Source organism: Ochotona princeps, chromosome X, assembly GCF_030435755.1.
Source record: "Ochotona princeps isolate mOchPri1 chromosome X, mOchPri1.hap1, whole genome shotgun sequence".
In the NCBI taxonomy this organism is placed as follows: Eukaryota; Metazoa; Chordata; class Mammalia; order Lagomorpha; family Ochotonidae; genus Ochotona; species Ochotona princeps.
In genome coordinates, this window is record NC_080865.1 from 22,137,145 (window position 1) to 22,155,434 (window position 18,290).

Sequence of the window (18,290 nt, forward strand, 5' to 3'; positions counted from 1 at the left end):
CCTTGAGTCATTTTCACAACATCCTTCTCCCTTATCTCTCCTGTGTGGAGTTGCTTCTTGTCATTGCTGCTTTTTTTTTTCCTCCTCATCCATGTGCAACTCGGGTCAACAGCTCTGCGAAGTCGGAGCCAAACCTTTTCCTCATAACTTAGTACACTGGAAACACCACATAATGGAATGAATCAATCAGCAAGGGAAAATAAACTAAAAAAAAAGCAGTTATTAGTATGATATTTGGAAGACTAATGTAGCGCCAAAATAAAAGAAAGTTAGATGGTGAGATGAGAACCGGGAGGGTGGGGCCTCCAGCTGCGCGCCTAGTTTCAAGCCCGCTGGAAGCGCTTGATAAGGTGAACCAAACAACAGGATGAAGCAGTGGCTTTTGAGACTTTGCAAATGTGAGCACACTCAAAGGTGCGTTGGCTCTTCGGGCTCCTCGGGAAGACTTTTAACAGAAGCCTCTCACTCTAACAGCTCAACAAGCTCTTAATCAGACTTTACTCTTAGTAGCTCCGCCCCGCGCCGTTACAGGGAACAGGTAAAATCCGGATACAGGGCTCCTACTTTTGGTGCCGTTCTAAGCATGCGTCATCGCGCAAGCGCAGGAACTTCCCATGTAACAGGTCCGGCCCATTTCCGATATGGGGGAGCGTCGGCTTTAGCTACTCTAGTTTATCACCTTTCCTGTGGGAGCCTCTGCCCTCCCATTCCTGGGGAAAAGCCTCGCGAGATCCCCTTCAGTAGTCCCCGGCGGCGCCATCTTTGTGCCTGGCGAACGACGGCGCCCGACGGAAGCCCCAGAGCCGGCAAACGGCTTGCCAAGCTCTAGGCGAGACCGGATCCAGGAAATATAAGGCGGGCCTCGGTGGGAGGGACGCAGTGAGGGAGGAGGGAGGGAAGGGGGCGGCGGCGACGGTGGCGGTGGCGGCGGTGGCGGCGGCGGCAGCGACAGCAGCAGCGGCGACGGCGGCGGCGGCCGCGGCGCACACTAGACCCGGGTTCGGCGCGGCGCGCACCCGAGGGGGGTCGGGCAGGGAAGCGGCGCCGGCCCGTACCCCCCTGCGGGTGCAGGCGACGGGCGTGCGGACAAGGCGGCGGCCGGGGAGCAGCCGGGTGAGTGTCGGCGAGGAGGCCCGGCACCTGTCCTGGCAGCTAGGGCGTCGGGGGTGCCCCGGGGTCGTCCTGCTGACCTCGCGCCCAGGGCGGTGGGCGTGTGCGCGACTGCTGCTCTCCCGGGCACTCAGCTCGGCCTGGAGCCGCGGCAGACACCCAGATCTGCGGGGCTGCCGGAGCTCTGCGCAGGGCCTGGCGCGTCCGTGCTCGCCCCGAACGCCCCGGGAGGCCGAGGGGAGAGAGGGAGTGGCCGGCGTGGGGGGGTGGGGGATTGGGTTTTTGACGGCCGAACCCAGGGGATAGTCCTCTTCCTCGCGGGACCCTGGACGATTCGGGGAGTGAACCTTGTAGACGGGTTTGACGCCCTAGCAAGATGTTTCAGGTTAAAGACTAAGCAGCACCGGGGCTGAGAGCGGTTGATGGTGTCGGGAGCCTTGAAGGTTAGTAGTAGTAGTAATACTTGTGGAGGTGGTTTGCGAATGATTGTTGGCAGGTGTTAAGTAAGGAGAAAGCATTGTCTGCTTATTTAAAGATCGCACAAGCAGGCAGCCCTCTGAGGTTCCACACCAGATTAGAGCTATTCCCAGTTGGAGTTCTCGAGCGCCGTGTGCCAGGTCATAAAGTGGATAAAAGCAGGGTTTGGGGTGTGGAGAGCAAGGGGAGGTATAAAATAAGCTCCACATAAAACCAAAAGCTCCCACTGTTGGTCTGGTAAAATGGAAAGTATTTCTGCTTTTACTGAAACGTAACTTAAAATTCTTTAAAAATGCCATCTTGGGTCTAGACAGGGCTTGTCAGTTTGATGTGCTGTTCTTTCGTGGATTTCATCAGTCACACGGTGACTTCAGTTTATAATCTGTTTATTCTGGTTTGAGAAAGAAGAATTAAAGGATTAAAACAGTAATGCAACAAACAGCCCCTTTCACACACTTTGATCTTGCATGGATAACAGGACTTTTTTTCTCTGCCTTACAAATGATTTGTGAGAGAGAACCTTTTGACCAGGAAAGGGCTTTTGAAGGTTTAATTTTGTAATGTGAAATGATAAAGGGGACCGTCACCCGTGGCAAGTTTTGTGCCTTTTTCTACTCAGTCTAGGGGACCATACACTGTCATGAAGGTCAGTATTAAATATGTGATTGCCATCTTTACACCTGGCAGACAGAATCTCTAGGCAGTCAGCCTGAATTTTCTTCCATATGTTATTTGACATATTCGTCTCAATGATTGATATCACACTGTGGATGATTTGTGTTGCAAGGAACAGAGCTGAGTAATACGGAGTGTGTTCAGGCTCTGGGCTTGGTAGGTTGTGTGCATGTAATAATCTTCATAGTAGCCTGTCGCACAGATATGCACACTAGTCTCCAGTATTCTTGGGTAACTTCCCTGAGGAGCATAGCTGGTCAATTGCAGAGTTAGAACTCAAACTCATTTAGAATGTGTATTTTTTTTGACCGTACTCTACATAAGTTTATGTGCTAACTGATATTACAAAGGAACCTTTCAGTTACTTATGTGGGTAATTTTCAAAGTTTTCTGTGTCCTTGACTTAAGATAATTCCAAGGTTTTTCTTGCTTTTCTTTTCAGAATGTCTCTTTTCAACCCAGAAGTCTGCTGATCTGTAGATTCCCAATATGCAAGAGTAACCTGTCTGAAATTCATGTTTTCAGTAACTTAAGCCTCCTGTTTCAGCATGCCTAAAATACTACTAAGATCAAACATTTTGTTTATTCCGATCTCAATAATTTTCTAAACTGTATCATTGAAATAAAGCAGCAGCTCTTTATGGAACTTTTGCTTTGTTTTATGGGAGCTGGAAGGTAAACACACACCTCTCCAGTCAGCAGAGTACTTGATAGCTAACTATGGTTTTCTTCTTTTTCACTTAGTGCAAAGGTTTCAGGCCCAGTTCATGGACTGTAGGAAATGTGGCAGTTCTTAAAGAATCCTGCATAGTTTCTTATGGGGCTAGGGTCAGAAAAACCTTACAGGTTCCCAAGGCAGTGTGTGGCTGAAAAAGCAGGAACCTCTCACTGATGGTCACTTTTGCCTTCCGCCAGTTTCTACTGTTGGGTCTTGGATGTGCTGCTGAACCTGCTGTCCTGGCCCTTGTCTCTGCTCCTGAGTAGAGTTAACCTGAAAGAATAGCGGCTGAAATCAGAAAAGGAAAAAAAAAAGATTGTAAGTGTCTGCAGTCTTCCTCCAGTTGGCCAATTGGCTGCATTAACCCATCTAACCCATCTAGTGAATTATCTCTGAATCTAAGCTTTAGAAAAGTTATGGAATTTGTGATTTTTCTGCTCCATCTTTCAGGAAGTAAATTGTTTGTGGTCTTCAGGTAAGTAGATGTGGCTCATGAAAAGAGAAGAAGAGGTGTGTTTCTCAGTACATTTTAGCAGGTGTGTGTGTTAGATAATATGTTGATGTCCTTATGTGCAATGTCTGGTCTAAATGAGCATGTTTTAGTTATATGCTCAATAAGGAGTTAAATATACTTCCTCACTTGTGAAGGTAATTACTCATGGCATTTGGGCTGTTAGGGTGAAAAAACTGGCAAATGATAATGTAGCTGAGTGCTTACGAAGTAAATAACTAAGCCTTTCTAAAATGATTTATATTGCCACTATGTAAAGATAGGCACCAGGAAATTGTGTGGTGTGTATTTAGACGCTTATTTTTATTTTGCATAATAAACCTCAAGTTACAACCATAGCCGCAAAAACTTGTGAAATGGAGCTGATGGAATATTCAGAACTGTCAAACTGAATGCTAAATATTTAAGGACATTCGTTAGAATTTGATTCCTTGGCAATCCTTTTAATTGTCCAGCTCTCCAACAGCCTCTGCCCTCCCTTCCAGACTGCGCTCCTTTCCTTCCCCTCTGATACTGTTAATACCATTACCTAGAGCCAGCTTGCCTTTAGGTCACTGTTGAGACTGAAGTCTTTGGGTGGGTGGATCCTGCCCAGGAGCGCACCAGAACTCCTTTAAAGTCCGTTTTCTTAGTCCCTGTGCTCTAGAAGGTGGGGAAGTGCAAGGCTGTGACCCTTCGGCATGCATGCCATCTGCTTTCTTGCAAAGCAGAATGAGAATAGCCAGAGGAAGACAGTGTCAATTCCCCGCTGTGGTTTCTCATTCTCCTAAAGTGCTAAGGAGGAAAGTTAGTACAAGTCCTTGCCTTCCCTATCCCAGGGTTCTTCTGTCCTCAGCACTGCTCTTTGGCCTTCCTCCACGCCTTCCTTTCTTCTGCTCTCCCTTCATCATGGAAGTGCAGGACCCAGGTCCACAGGAATCTCGTGTTCCCCGCTAGGGGAGGGAAGATTGCGTTTTCTACTTCCGGGACTGAAGGGGGACTACAGTCCTTCCTTGTACCCTCAGCTGGAATGCTAGGTGGGTTTTCCCATAAAGTAAATGCCTGTGCAGTTTCGGGTTTTGTTGTACCTCTGTCACTGAATGGACATTTTGGCTTTTATGGGCTGACTTGGGAACCTAGCATACTGACTGTTGCTTCCTGGGGAAACAAGTTCGGAGGTTGCACTAGGCAATTAAACAAAATCAACTTGTGCTCCAGAGGTTGCTGGGGTTGCCTGCTTTTTTAAGTTATTCTATGAGATCAGGTGGCACACCTATAGCTATCCAAATTTCAATTTGTATATGGATAAGATGGCTCATAGAGAGAACCTGCTAAGGTTTTTGCACTGTCTATGAAGGATTCTGAATTTAGAAACGTTTTGAAATGAAATTTAAGTTCATCCCATCTTAGCTGAGTGTTTGTCATTAAAGCAGATCTTAAAGTGTGGTTGAAATGACAGTATCTTGCTTTGTCCTAAAAGGAGCTTCTTGTTTGTACCATTTCTTGCTGCTGTTTTGAAATTTCTCAAAGGTATTTGGCCTCCTGCAGTTGTTTTACCTGAGGTAGGTTACCTAATGGTAAACATGTGCAGCGTGTTTCTTTTATCTGAAGATTTGAAAAGATTTTGTTGATGTGTTGAAGTTATATACCATTACCATTGTTTGTGGTATTCAAGCAGTAAAATGGGGGATTTTGAATTGATAAAAGCCAGGCTGAACACATTTAAAATGTTTTCTTTGTAAATATGTTTGGTCTTAGCTTGGTTGGAGCAAATATTCCTAATAAAAGGCAACAGGGGTCGTCTTTTTTTTTTTCTTTTTCCCTGCAAAGAGTCTCCAAACCAGTCTTCTTATTTGAAAAAATTAACTTGAAAAAGCACTCTCTGTTCATTTTAAGAGCTTACCAAATTATTTAATGTACTTTGTTAAAAACATGATCTCCAGGGATAACATGCTCAACTGTTCAGATCTTCTGATACTAACAAGCAGTGCAGTCTTAAGAAAATTGCTTAATCTTTGACCTGTTTCCTCATTTTTGAAATGGGGATGATGTGTCCACTTCATGCGAGAATTAAATGAGCTGGAGGATGTATTTTATTTTAAACATGTCTGACAACAGTCCAGGACTCAGTCCTTGTTATTACCATATTGTGATTGCTACTGTTACTACTTTAAGATGATATCCCTTTTGTTGGGGCATTGTCTAATTAGTGATGTTTAATGCAAAATTTATTGAGGAGACCAAGGAGAGCAGAGTATCAACTCTTAGATGCATAAACAATTGGGCATGGTGCAGGAAATCTGCAAAATATTAAGGTAACTTTTTTGGTAAAAATCATTCTGATCGTGGTAGTAATAAAGAATTATACTGCTTTGATGGATGAGCAATACTGGATTATTTGAGTAACTGCAATGTGCTTATAAAAGTTTAATTATCTTGGCATCTAAAGGACTGGGATCTTTATAGAGAGAACTTCAACTTCAATTTCTGAATGGTCCATTTATAAAACTTGGCCTTTTGTAAAAAATCAGTACAATTTTCCCATAGGAAAACAAAAATCACAGGTGGTGGTTCACATTTCCAGGACAGCCCAGTGTACCGAATGTGAATGCTGATAGTACTGTAGAATGTACTCAGTGTAACAGCGCCTCAGCAAGGTCATGGACAGAGTACAGCAGAGGATGAGAGATTACAGTAGCGTCATCTGCCTTCATGGTCCTAGCAAAGATTCCCAGACATGGGAAGGGAGACTTTGTTCTCTGCTCGTGGGTGGGGATAGTATGAGTAGGCAAAAGGTTTTTCTTGGCTTGGTTCCTCAAAAGGATATAGTTTATAGTGCTTAAGAGTGTGGCCTGTCTACCCAGAGTTTTTGCCTTCATTTGAAAGTTACAGAGAGAGGAGACAGAGTGGGATTATCCATCTGCTGGTTCACTTCTCAGATATCTGCAATGGTCCAGGCTGATCCACTCTGAAGTCAGGAGCTTCATCTAAGTACCCCACACAGGCAGCCAGGCCCGAACTCTTGGGCCATTTTCAGCTGTTTTCCAGGCAATTAGCAAGAGCTGGGTTGAAAGTGGAGCAGCTAGGACACAAAGAGGTGCCCTTATGGGATGTTGGCACAATGCTGGCCCCAGACTCTGTTCTTACGTCACTTTCCACAGCATCTCTTACAGCACTTAGCACTTCTCACTTGTAAAGTGTAGATAAAAAGCATACCATCTTACAGGGTTCTTGGGAGGATTGAATGTGTTAATATGTGTGACACACTTAAAACAGCACCTGGCCCAAAGGTGGGGGCATGAAAATGATGCATTTATTATTGTTAAGCTTTACTTCTTGAAGACCCTTAGAAAACCCTTCTCGACTTGGCCATCTGTACTTAAACAGTGTTCTTGCTTTCTCTTTCCACTGAGGAATAGTTTCACATTTTTTGTTACTGTTTGAAGTTTTTCTTTTTTGAAAGTTTTTTTTACTTTTTTTTATAGTTCATTATTTTAAAGATTTATTTCTTTTATTGGAAAGTCAGACATACAGAGAGGAAGATCCTCTGTCTACTGACTTACTCCCCAAGTAGCCACAATGGCCAGAGCTGCCCCGATCCAAAGCCAGAATCCTCTTCCAGGTCTCCCACATGGGTGTAGGATCCCAAGGCTTTGGGCCGTCCTCGACTACTTTACCAGGCCACAGGCAGGGAACAGGTTTGGGAAGCAGGGCCTCTGGGACAAGAACCAGCACTCATATGGGATCCCGGAGTGTGCGAGGCAAGGGCTTTAGCCACTAGGCTACCGCGCCGAGCCTTATAGTTCGTTTTTCAATGTTGGAATGATGGGTAGTGTGTCGAGTCCTGGCTGAATCAGCCCCATCCCCCATTTAGGCCATATATGAATAGAAATACACCATTGGAAAATAGTTTCTGACTTTGCATTTGATTGGTTCAGAATTGGGGTAAAAATTTCTCAACTTTTGCTAAATACTTTAGAAAGTGGCTTTTAATATAATAATGTTAGATGCAATGAAGTTTCAAAGATAATACAGTGTTCTCATGTTTTTCACCATAGTGCCTTTATCAAAATGAAGACATTAACGCTGTGTACATTACTGCCAAACTGCAGATTTTGTTTGATTTGACTACTTTTGCCACTAATGCCGTTTTTCTTTTCCAGGATACCATGTCATTTATGTTCAGTCATCTTGAACAGTTTGCATTCATATCATTGTGAACTGTAGTTTTTTGCTGCGTAAGTTTTTGTGATTATAAAATCATTTGTAATTTACTTGTAAGTTTTCTGCAGGTTTTCAAAGGCCAGGTGTTTCCTCTAGGGATGACAAGTTCAAGAATTCATCTTGGCACTGAACTTTGTAGTTTTAAATAAAAAGAGAGCATTAGGATAGTGGAAAGAACATTGTGGGGCTGGGGTGAAGGCCTAAGTATTTTACAATGTAAAAATCCATTCTCAAAAGCCTAAGTGAGTTATTTTATGTATTGTATGCTTTTGATGGATTTTGCTTCTAAATGACAAGTCATTGTTTTACAGATGTTAAGCATACTTCTTATTCTTGGATATAGAGGCTAATTGGAATGAATGAGTTTACTTTTTTGTAGTACACATTACAGTTGTGTCTGGTTTAATAAAAAATAAGTTAGTATAATTTAATGACACTAATTTAGTGCATTTGTTTTGTTTATATGCCCTTTGGAAGATCCTTGGTTTCAATTTGTGGCCATTGATTTTTTGAAACTTGGGTTTTTGGGGGGAGGAGGATAACCATACACGATAGGTGCTATTGTTATTCTGAATTATAATTGTGCTTTTAAGCTATGTTTACAGTTTGATGTCAGCAAGTCATCAGAGTAAGCAGAAAGCTATCTGTTAGGCTGCACATCTTGAACCTTAAAGTCTTATCTTTTCTGCCAAAGAAATAGTTTTTGGCTATTTGCCAATGATGGCAAAAAAAATTAATTTTGACTTGTTTGGATGAAAAGGGCTCAATTCAGTATGATGTGTATTGAGGGACACTGCCAGTAAATAAACTCTCTCAGTAGGTGGAAATCCCCTAGAACTTAGAGAAAATTGGGAGGAGGTGAATTTAATTAACTTCAATCGTTTACAGTTATTTATAACTTCTTATGACCTTGGATGGATCATTTAACTTTTGTATATCCTATGAGGTAAGGAACATTACTATTTTTTTCTCCGTATGTACAGCTAATTTGTAATGAAGTATGGGATCCCGGCACTTGCAAGGCAAGGACTTTAGCCACTAGGCTACTGCACCGGGCCTTATAGTTCATTTTTTTTTTTTTTTTAATGTTGGAGTGATGGGTAGCATGTTGAGTCCTAGCTGAATCAGGAAATATTTTTTCCTAGTGCTGTCCCAAATCAAATGTCCATAAGTCTGTGCTCTTAGGTACCATTGGTCTGTTTGTCTTTCATTGTACTGATACATTGTCTTGTTTATTATCCTTTATGAATGTTGGTATTCAGTGGAACAAGTTCTTCCACCTTTATGTCCTTTGAAAGCATCTTGGTTATTCTTGGCTCTTTGCACATTTATGTGAATTTTAGTATGATCTTGTCACTTTCCACAGATAAACAAAATACCTGTGGTTGAACTTGGGGAAAGTTGACATCCTTGTAATGTTGTTGTTGCTTTTTTTCCCCCAACAACTTCTCAGAAGTATCAAAACCACTGAAGTAACATCCTTGAAACGTTCGGTGTCTCTAAGGTGTCATGAAAGGGCTGTTCCTCACCCCAGATGCTGATGTAGTTTGACAGCAAGGAGTGGCCCCCTTCTCCTCTTACCTTGAGAATACAGGAAAAAACCTGAAACATCTGTCCCACCCACCTTTCTCCAAACCTGAACCTCCCCATGCTGATCAGAGACCCACATGGGTGTTCATTCCTCTCAACTATGTAAACAATATTAAAAAGAATGAAACATTTTAAAAAGATTTATTTTTCCATTGGAAATTCAGATTTATAGAAAGATCTTCCCTCTGCTGGTTCACTCCCCAAATGACTGCAGTGGCTAGAGCTGAGCTGATCTGAAGCCAGGAGCTTCCTCCGGGTCTCCCATGTGGGTGAAGGGTCCCAAGGCTTTGGGCCATCCTCTACTGCTTTCCCAGGCCTCGAGCAGGCAGCTGGATGGGAAGTGGAGCAGCTGGGACACAAACTGGCACCCATATGGGATGCTGCACTTGGAGGTGGAGTACCCGTAATGTTTTCTAATTCATGAACGTGATAAACACTCCTCCACTTACAAGTGTCCTTTGATTTCTCTCACTGATATTTTCTCCAGAAATTTGTGCATAGCTTTGGAGAGTTTTTCGCCTAGACATTTTGTGGATATCTGGGTTGTTTTCCTTTTTAAACACTAATTAATGTGATAGAAAGGAGCCTTCTATCTGCTTGTTCATTTTCCAAATAACTGCCAGGGCTAAGCTGGGCAGAAGTCTGGAGCTGGTACCACAATTTAGGTCTCCCATGTGGATGGTAGGAACCATTCCTAAGCCATCCTTGAATTCCTTGAGCCATCACCACTGCTTCCGAGGGTATGCATTAGCAGGAAGCGGGAGTCTGGAGCTGGAGTTGTATATCTTTAAGTGACTTAGAATTTCTTGAGACTTAGTTTATGTCTTACCATGTGCTTAATTTTTGTAAGTATGTAAGCACTTGAGTAGCATATATTCTGCAGCTAGGTGATACAGCATTTTGTGTGTACCCATTAATCATGCTTGTATCTCTACTGATTTGTTTTCTGTCTTTTTTCATACTTAGTTATCTTAAAATCTGCCACTATGATACAGATGTATGGCTTTTTTTTAATAGTTTTGTAAATTTTTGCAAAAGGCCATGTTCTCAAGCTCATGCAAATGTGGTTTGTTGCATTATTCTTGAGAACTAAACATTTTATCATGAAATAGCTATTTTTAGCTTTAGCAATGTTTTATACCAATTTTGTCTGAAACTTTATAACTCTATCATTAATTTGGCTGTTTCCATTTTATATATGTGTGTATATATTTCTGTGTTTAAATTTTCTATTTTTGGAGATTTTTAATTTGAAAGGCAGGTTTGCAGAGAGGAGAGAGAGATTGATCTTCTGTTTGCTGGTTCACTCCTCAAATGGCCACAATGGCCAGAGCTAAGCCTATCCAAAGCTAGGAGCCAGGAGCTTCTTCCATGGATACAGGGGTCCAAGGACCTGAGCCATCTTCTGCTGCTCTCCCAGGCCATAAGCAGGGAGCTGGATTGGAAGTGGAGCAGCCAGGGCATGAACATTGGTTCATTCCCAAAGTCCTTCAATGATCAAGGTTGGGCCAGAGTGAGAACTGGGAACTGGAACAATCCATGGCCCTTCCATGGGTGGTGGAAATTCCATGACCTCAGCTGTCATCCCTGCCTTGAAGGGTGTGCCTCATTGGGAAACTGGAATCAACATCAGGAGGCACTCTAATAAGGGGCACAGGTTTTCTGACCAGTGGGCTAAATGCCCATTGTCAGGCAGATTGGTTTTTCTTTAAGGGTACAGATCTCCCATGTACTGGTTCATTTCCCAAATGGCAGCAAGGGCCAGGATTGAGCCAGGACAAAGCCAGAAGCCAGGACCTTCATCCTTGTCTGCCACATGGATGCTAGGGTCCAAGGACTTGGAGCAGCCAGGACTCAAAGCTGTACCTTTATGGGATGCTGGCTTCGCAGGCGGTGGCTTAACACGTTACACCACAATGCCAGCCTCTGATCTATTTCTTAGTTCAATCTGTACTTGTTCTCTGTTTCTGGAATACCGAACTCATTTACATTTATTTTAGCTTGAACATAATTATTGGGGTTTGGGTTTTGCAGCATCTCCTTTTTATTCCTCTGGATCTGCATTTCTTTCTTTTTTTTTTCCTATTCTCATTTTATCTCTGATTCTGGTAGTTTTTTAAATTTTTGATGTATGTGATAAAAAAGAACAATACAGATGGTGAGAGGAAGAGGTAGAGGCAGTGGCAGAAACTGAGGGGGAGAAAAGGAAAGGAGAGAGAGAGGCACACATCTTTCATCCACTAGTCACTTCCTAGATACCTGTAACCACCTGGGCTGGGTGTGGCCACAGCTGGAAAGCTGGAGCTGCACCCAGGTATCTCATGTGGGTGGCAGGCCCAGTCACCATTTGCTATCTCCCGCAGTGCATTAGCAGGAGAATGGATTGGAAGCAGAGTGTGCACACTTGAACTGGCACTCCACAATGGGGTGCAAGTGTCTGAATGGGGCAGCTTAGCCTGCTGTGTGTCATAACACCCACCACAGATAGGTTTTATATTAGGCTTCTTCTTTTTATTCTAAGCTTTTAAGATGTTTAATTATTTGGAAGGCAGAAAGATGAGATAGAGATAACGAAATGGAGAACTCCTGTCTGCTGTTTTTCTCCCTCAAACACCCATAGCAGCCAACACTGGGCCAGGACAAAGCCAGGAGCCAGGACTTAGTCTAAGTCTCCCCCGTGGCTGGCAGGAACCCACCTACCTGGGCCAGTGTCCTTGCCAGAATGTACATCCCATGTTGGTGGCAATACTGAACTATGTGACCTTCTGCCTCCCAGAGTGTGCATTAGTAGGAAGCTAGAGTTGACAAGAGGCATGACTGTTGTCTTTATAGCGTATATCCTTGGTTTGTCAAAGTGTAATGTTAAGAATATTTGCACTTTTCACTTGCTTTAAAGGAACATCTTTGTTTTGTTACGATCTTCCTGACATGCATGCGACTGTAATCCTATAATATGTTTTTTTAAATTATTTATTATTTTTAATTCATTAATTACATTGTATTATGTGACACAGTTTCATAGGTACTTGGGTTCTCCCCACCCCTCCCTAAACCCTCCCACCATGGTGGATTCCTCCACCTTGTTGCATAACCACAGCTCAAGTTCAGTTGAGATTCCCCCATTGCAAGCGTATACCAAATATGTTTTTATGTATTTATTTTATACCCACAAGACATTCTTTCATATGGCCAGTGTTCCTTTAGATCTTTCATGTGCTCACTGTAACACATTCATGGGTTTTGATTCCTTCCTGCTTTACTGACCTTCCGTCTTGGCTCAGTTTTCTTCCCCTGTGTGATTTCTTTGGGAGGGTCTGTCAGATGTGAACTTTGTTTTTATTTAAGAATGTGTGTCAGGTTCATGTTAAAAATTTGGAAGGGAAAGAGTGATACCTTCTTCTTGCTGGAATACTTCTCCAATGTCCAAAGCAGCCAGTGCTTGGGCTAATGCCAAAGCCAAGAGCTGGGAACTCAAAAGCCACATTTATGTCAGGACCCAGTGGCTTGAGCCGTCCCTGCTGCGGACCACGGTGTATACTAGTCGGATCCCAGAAGCTATGGGATGTGGATGTCTCGGGCTGCATTTTAGCTGAAAGTTATTTTCTCCACAGTGGAAAACTAGATTGGCAATTATTTTCTTTCAGATTCCAAGGTGAATATAATCTTCTAGCTTTCGATTTTTGATGTTGATAATTAAAGTCCTTTTGAAAGTAATATTTCTTCCCCTCAGGATACTTCAGAATTTCCCTTTGTTGGTTTTCAGGCAAAAATCATTGAGACTGTTAAATATGTGGTTTCATGTCTTTTATCTTTAGAAAAATTTCATCCATGTAAGTACTGGTTCTTCTACCCATTTCTGTCTCAATTTTTCTGTGGTATTTCAATTAACTGTTGGATATTAGACCTTCTCACTGTATCCTCTGTCCTCTCCTTTCAGAACTGCTCCGCTCCCATTTTGTCTTCTGGTTCACTGTCTGGCCCATGTCCGTTGGTTGTTAAACTTGTTCTTCAATCAGTTTTGTCTTTTACTTTTTTAGTTACAGAATTATGCCTTTGATAAAAATGAGGTCACATCACATAATGACCCTTCACTAAACAATAGACTGCATACATGATGGTCTTCCCATAAGATATCATTTAGTGACATCACAGCAATCTTACTTGGTGGAAGAACACTTTGATGTTCATACAGCAAGGCATTTCTGCAAGAACATCCTTGTCATTAATGGTGCATGACTGTACTTTGTTACTTTTAAAGATTTCTAGTCCATTACTGAGATTTTTAATTTTGACATTCATCTTCATGAACTATAGTTATAATTTAAAACCTATGATGATTCCAATACTTGGGCTTCCAGTGACTCTGCTTTGGTTTGTTGTTTCAGTGGCTTTTGGTTATCTTATTGTCTCATGTGCATTGTAGACTGTAATTGTATAATGGACAACATTTTTGAAAAATTATTTAAGAACTCATTTGAGATCCAGGATGAGATATTTCAGAAATGTGTGTGTTCATCTGCTTGAGAGGATGCAGGCTTACTTAATCCAATCACAGCTTGTGAGATTGTCCTGGTCAACCCGATGACTCAGTGCCTTATTGCATTCAGTCTGTGGAGAGATTAATGTCTGGTGCACCCTTATTTCGAAGGTGCAGCCCTTGAGGAGACCTGCCCTGAAGATAAAGGAAGAGGTTTTTTCTCTTTTTGTTCTCTGGCCTATCAGGTTGTCAGTTTAACATATTGTCAGTTTACATATTTGGGAAAGTTACTGTTAAACTTGTCTTTAGTAAGAGAGTTGGTTCCACTCCTCTAATGCCTTACCGCCAAGAGTGCTGCCGCTTGAGCCTCTTATGTAAGCTTTGTTTTATATAGTTGTGCTCACTTGTGTAATTATGTACATTTTTAAGAGTACACATTGTGTGTATATACATGTAAATATGAGTAAATTATTTCCTTTTGTCAGAAAGACTTTGTGTCTTCAGCCATGGGTAGTTTCAAGACCTTCACAATAGACTGCTTAATTGTATTTAAGTTTCAGCTAAAAAGTGTCTAGAATTACTCAGAATACGAAATTCCTCTTCATTGCTGTTGAAATTGGTAGTATATATAATGTCAACCATAGTTTTCCCATCATAGGAAAAATATTTTTTCTGTTATGATTTTACCTATTTGTGAGCATATTATGTATCTGCTCTTGTCATATGGGAAAAAGAGGCAGTTCTGATATTCCTTGGCTCACTGTTATCTGAGAGTTCTCAGTCCTCTTCTTTCCTTGTAAATCAATTCCTGCAGCAGCCTGATGAGGCAAGTATGTGACAGTTTGGCGTGGCGTTAAGTAAAGGATTAGGAAGCAGGGACTAAGAAAGTTTAAGTAACTTGCTTGTGGTACCCACACATGGCAAATGGCCTGTATTCTGTGTCTGCTACTGTTGGAACATTTTATTTCATGACTGCCAGTTAGCTCTTGTAGACTACTCACTTCCCAGTTTTATCATGTTTTCTTCTGCATGTAAACCATGCATGATGGCACCTTCTGTCCTGAAGAGCCTTGTGGGAGAGACTCCTTCATAGCCCCATTGTCCCTGTCCCCACCCCATGGTCCCGCTAGCTTGGAGCTTGTTGTGCCACTAGCCCTTTCTCATCTGTATGTGGATAGTCCTTTTCCCATCTGTTTAATCATATCTCCATTTTCCCAATGCTTTTTGACACTGCTTTTCTTTCTAGTGCATTTGCTTTCTCATCATGCTTTTGGTTAAATTCCAACTCCCCTGCTTAACTCCCTTACTGAATATTTTCTGTAGGACTACTGTCTTGCTTCTCTAATCACTCTTGATGAAATCTAGCCAAAATCTGTATTCCTTGTTCTGAATTTCAGGGACAGCAAAAAAAAAAATTGATTTGCCTTGAGCACATTTTCCAACAACAAAGTTGTGTTCCTATGGTTTGTGGGTGCTTCTGCTTCCAAATACTCTGGCACCTCATTTTGAAGGCTTTGCTTACTCCCTTACAATGATGGCCTTGAGCAGCTCTTTGGCATTGAACCCCCACCCCGTTTCAGACTTATTTACTTATTTATTTATTTATTGGAAAGGCAAATTTACAGGAAGGGAAAGATCTTCCATCCTCTAGATCACTCCCAAAATGGCCACAACAGCTGAAACTGAGCTGAACTGAAGCCAGGAGCCAGGAGCCTCCTCCAGGTCTCCCATATGGGTGTAGGATCCCAAGACTTTGGGCCATCCTTGACTGCTTCCCCAGGCCACAAGCAGGGAGCTGGATGGAAGTGGAGCAGCTGGGACACAAAGTGATGCCCAAATGTTATTTACTTTTTATAGGATTTTATTTCTGAACTATCTTAAGAACCTTCTTGGTAATTTTATTCTCTAGCTCCCTTTTTCCCTACAGTCCATACAAAAAATAATTAAAATCACCTTTGAAGTATTATTTTGAATATATTACTTTATTCTCCTTAGAGGACTATGTAATGGCTCCTAGTTGGTTATTCTATTTTTAACTGTATTTTCAAACATTTCCAGATGCACACAAATATAAAATTCAGTGAACCTCTGATGCTGCAGTTACTAACATCTTACCATACTTACTTCATCTTGCCTCTTTTTGTCAAGAATTTAAAGCATGTACAGTATATAATTTTACCACTAAATAATTTGTTTCTAAAACAATACATTTTCTTGTGTAACTACAGTGTTATTGATATATACAATATACCTAATGAAAAATTCTAATAGCATAATTAATATTCTTTGTGTATGATCACCTTCTCATGGTTGTCTAAAAGTATTTTATGTGGCTGATTTGTTCGAAACAGTATCTACTTAATGTATTTGGTTTGATCCTTCAATCTTTCTTAATTGTCTTATAATTTTTAACAGCCTCCTCTGCCTGTTTGATTTCAACACTCAGAATGTCCTATTCTGGTATTATTTGAATTGTTTCTTTATTCTGTATACTTCATCTGGTCTGGGTTTAGATCTTTATGCTAAACTAGGTCCAGATTATGCTTTTTGGAAGGATGGGCAAGAGTACTTGCTGTCATTATGTATTCCATCGTATTTAGAGGCAGAAAAGTGTGCTCGTTTCACTTTGTAGCTGTGATTCTTCAGAAAGTTCTGATGGATGGTTTGTCTGAATTGAAAACCAGCTTTCACCAACTGCTTTTATCCTCTGTTGATTACTAGCACAAGAATTAACTATTCAATTAAGGTTTACCCAGTTGTAATTATCCTAATGTGGTCATTTCTGTCATTAGTGAATTTTTCATCCACTGGTGTATGTGTGTAACCTGAAATTAGTTCATTGCTCAGTTGTTTAAATCAGCAGGTGGAAAACCAAAGACTTCTGTCTTCTACTACAATTTTTTTAAGATTTTTTTTTCCTTTTTATTTGAAAGGCAGATTTTACAGAGAGAAGGGGAGAGAGAGAGAAGGCCTTCCATCTGCTGGTTAACTTCCCAAATGGCCACAATGGCCAGAGCTGAGCTGATTGGAAGCCAACAGCCAGGAGCTTCTTCTGGGTCTCCTGTGTGCATGCAGGGGCCTAAGGACTTGAAGCATCCTCTGCTGCTTTCCCAGGCCACAAGCAGGGAGTTGGATCAGAGGTGGAGCAGTCAGAGCTAGAACTGATGCCTGTTTGGGATGCCAGTGCTTGCAGGTGGAGGATTAGCTTGTTGAATTACCCTGCCAGCTTCCGCTTGCTTTCTCCTTTAACTTTTTTTTTTTTTTTTTTTTTTTTTATTTCACTAAGGCTTGGGCTGGCACGTTGGCTCAACTGGCTAATTGTTCACCTCCAAGTTCCGGCATCCTATATGAGTTTATGTCTGGCTGCTCCACTTCTTATCCAGCTCCCTGCTTGTGGCCTGGGAAAGCAGTCGTGGACAGCCCAAGGTCCAAGGTCCTGGGACCCTGCACCTGCGTGGGAGACACAGAAGATCCTGGCTCCTGGCTTAGGATCAAGTCAGCTCAGGTCATTGCAGCATCTTGGGGAATGAACCAGCAAATGGAAGCTCTTTCTCTCTGTCTCGTCTTCTCGTTGTAAATCTGTCTTTCCAATAAATAAAAACTTTTTTTTTAATTTGCTAAGGTTTAGGCTAAAGAAACTTTCTTCCTTGAGGAAGTTACAGTTATTCCTGAATGGTGGCCAGGGTTTACATGAGTGAGCAGTTTCAGTTCTGAGGGCAGGGGGCTGAGGCTGGATTGTACATCTGTGCTGCAGGCTTGCGGGGGAGGGTGGGGTACTGCTCAGTCGGGATGTGGGCATTTAAGAAGTTCTGTTTTAGCAGAAACAATCATACTCACTGTGGAGTCTATTACATTTTAAAGGCCTTACTTAGTTTTAAGGATTAGTGTATCCTGAGAAGCTGCAGGGACCCCAGGTAGTTTGCAAGGTTGTAACTAAAGCTCCACTTGATATTTGAAGGCAGAATCTCAGAAGAGCTTGTTGGGCCCCTCTGCTGGTTGGAGCTCTGCCTTCCATATCCTAGTGACTGAGAGGGGGAGCCCATGGCTCCAGCAGTCGGGAACTGTAGCTTATCTCCATTTCCATTGAACAGCCTGCACACACTGTGATTTCATGTAGTAAAATGGCTGCTTGCTTTTCAAGACCTTTTATTTATGCACTGTCACTTGTTCGTGCTGTCTTTAAATCTTTTAGTTTGACTCTTGGCTTTTTGACCTTTCATGTTTTTTTAGGACAGTGTTTTCATCCTAGTTTTTCAGTGTGAAATTGTTAAACTGAACAGGGTATCTTAGTTGAAGTTTTAGCAGCAGAAAAATTAGACTCGGGGAGTAAATATCTCTTTGAAAATGAATCTCGGGCCCGGCGGCATGGCCTAGCAGCTAAAGTCCTTGCCTTGAACACACCGGGATCCCATATGGGCGCCGGTTCTAATCCCGGCAGCTCCACTTCCCATCCAGCTCCCTGCCTGTGGCCTGGGAAAGCAGTCGAGGACGGCCCAAAGCTTTGGGACCCTGCACCCGCGTGGGAGACC

At 42.3% G+C, this 18,290-nt stretch overlaps 1 protein-coding gene across 5 annotated transcripts in view; it reads left to right on the plus strand.

The window, feature by feature from the left end:
- Nucleotides 1-649: 649 nt before the first annotated feature.
- TAB3 (TGF-beta activated kinase 1 (MAP3K7) binding protein 3) overlaps nt 650-18,290 on the plus strand; it is a 68,553-nt gene continuing 50,912 nt past the window's right edge. For 2 of the 5 annotated variants that reach the window (XR_009244512.1, XR_009244513.1), the window contains exon 1: nt 651-1,113. The gene's annotated coding sequence lies outside the window, so the exon portion shown is untranslated. Of the gene's footprint in view, nt 1,114-18,290 lie in introns of all 5 variants that reach the window. The other 3 variants (XM_058658455.1, XM_058658453.1, XM_058658454.1) reach the window with 3 other exon arrangements.